Consider the following 2,500-nt stretch of genomic DNA (forward strand, 5'->3'; position numbering starts at 1 on the left):
GGTAGATTGCAGGCAATTACCTTCTCAGCAGTGTGCATGATACGCTGCAGTCTGCTCTTGTCCTTGGCAGTGGCAGCAGCGTACCAGACGGTTATGGAGGAGGTGAGGATGGATTCAATGATCGCTGTATAGAATTGCACCATCATTGTCTTTGGCAGGTTGCATTTCTTCAGCTGCCGTCGAAAGTACATCCTCTGTTGAGCTCTCTTGGCGAGGGAGCTGATGTTCAGTTCCCACTTGAGGTCCCGGCAGAGAATAGTGCCCAGGAAGCGGAAGGACTCCACAATTTTGACTGCGGAGTCTAACAGGGTGATGGCGGTGAGTGGGGCTGTATTCTTCCTGAAGTCCACAACCATCTCAACTGTCCTTAGAGCATTTAGCTCTAAGTTGTTCTGGCTACACCAGGTCACCAGGTTGTCAGCTTCCCACCTATAGTCAGACTCATCCCCACCAGAGATCAGCCCAATGAGGGTGGTGTCGTCCGACAAACTTCAAGAGTTTGACGGACAGATGATTGGAGGCGCAGCTGTTGGTATACAGGGAGAAGAGCAGTGGGCAAAGGACGCAGCCCTGAGGAGTTCCCGTGCTGATGGACCTGGAGTCAGAGACTTCTGTTCCCGGCTTAACGCACTGCTTCCTGTCAGAGAGGAAGTCTGTGATCCACCTGCAGGTGGAGTAGGGCACGTTCAGCTGGAAGAGCTTGTCCTGAAGCAGGGCAGGGATGATGGTGTTGAAGGCAGAGCTGAAGTCCACAAACAGGATCCTGGCGTAGGATGCTGGGGCGTCCACATGCTGTAGGGTGAAGTGGAGGGCCATGTTAACTGCGTCGTCCACAGACCTGTTGGCTCTGTAGGCAAACTGAAGGGGGTCCAGGAGAGGGTCTGTGATGGCTTTGAGGTGTGCCAGGAGCAGGCGCTCAAAAGACTTCATTACCACAGATGTAAGGGCGACCGGTCTGTAATCATTTAGTCCTGTTGGCCTTAGCTTTTTGGGCACAGCGATGATGGTGGAGGACTTGAGACAGGCTGGTACATGGCATGTCTCCAGGGAGGTGTTAAAGATGTTGGTGAACACCGGAGACAGCTGGCCAGCGCAGTGCCTGAGGGTGGCTGGAGAGACAGAGTCCGGCCCGGCTGCTTTGCGTGGATTCTGCCTCTTGAAAAGCCCATTAACTTCTCCCTCCTGAAAGGAGAGAGTCGTTTCTGTAGTATGGGTGGGGGATGGGGCCTCTTGGGTGGGAAGGGGTGGTTCAGGACAGTCCAATTGTCTTTCAAATCTACGGTAGAACTCGTTCAGGTCGTTGGCTAGGCGGGAGTCGTTAGTGGTGTGGGGCGCTCTGGGTTTGTAGTTGGTGATGTGCCTGAGCCCTTTGGCAGACAGAAGCAGCGTCGTTAGTAGAGAACTGGTGTTTTAGTGTCTCTGAGTACAGTCGTTTAGCCTCTCTCACCGCTTTGCTAAACCTGTTCTTCGACTCCTTGAATCTGTCTCTATCCCCACTCCTAAACGCTTCCTCCTTCTCCAACCTCAACCTTTTGAGCTTTGCTGAGAACCAGGGCTTGTTGTTGTTAAAGTTCACCCTGGTACGTGTTGGGATACAGCAGTCCTCACAGAAGCTGATGTACACAGCCTCTGTGAGTTCATCCAGACTATTGGTAGCAGTCGTGAACATATCCCAGTCAGTACAGTCTAAGCACGCCCGCAAATCTTCCACAGCCTCACTGGTCCACTGTTTAGATGTCCTCACAGCAGGTTTACAGAGTTTTAGTTGCTGCCTGTATGCACGAATCAGGTGGACCAAGGGAGTTCTGTGCGAGCCGAACAGCCCCGTGACCCACAAGAGAAACATCCCCGCCAAATTCGAGCGTTTGACGGGGTCTATCCGTGAAAAAATATTCACGTTTTTGAGTGCACATGCATTTCTGCTGCAAATGCCTCTGGAAGTTTCATGCCGTTCGTATGCCAATTGTGGCAACACGAAAATGACCCGTTTTCCCATTCCGAGGGATTTCTGTGCGACCCTAACAGCCCCGTGAGCCACAAGAGACACATCCCCGCCAATTTCTAGCGTTTCACGGGGTCTATCCGTGAAAAATATAGACGTTTTTGAGTGCACATGCATTTCTGCTGCAGATGCCTCTGGAAGTTTCATGCCGTTCGTACGCAATGTGGCAACACGAAAATGACCCCTTTTCCCATTCCGAGGGATTTCTGTGCGACCCTAACTAACAGCGCCCGTGAGCCACAAGAGAGACATCCCCGCCAATTTATAGCGTTTCACGGGGTCTATCCGTGAAAAATATAGACGTTTTTGAGTGCACATGCATTCCTGCTGCAAATGCCTCTGGAAGTTTCATGCCGTTCCTATGCAATGTGGCCACACAAAAATGACCCGTTTTCCCATTCCGAGGCATTTCTGTGCGACCCTAACAGCCCCGTGAGCCACAAGAGAGACATCCCCGCCAACTTCTAGCGTTTGACGGGGTCTATGCGTGAAAAATAT

The sequence above is a fragment of the Petromyzon marinus genome, unplaced genomic scaffold (assembly GCF_048934315.1).
Source record: "Petromyzon marinus isolate PM22_M1 ecotype Great Lakes invasive population unplaced genomic scaffold, UKy_Petmar_22M1.pri1.0 PM_G_Scaffold_28, whole genome shotgun sequence".
Classification (NCBI taxonomy): Eukaryota; Metazoa; Chordata; class Hyperoartia; order Petromyzontiformes; family Petromyzontidae; genus Petromyzon; species Petromyzon marinus.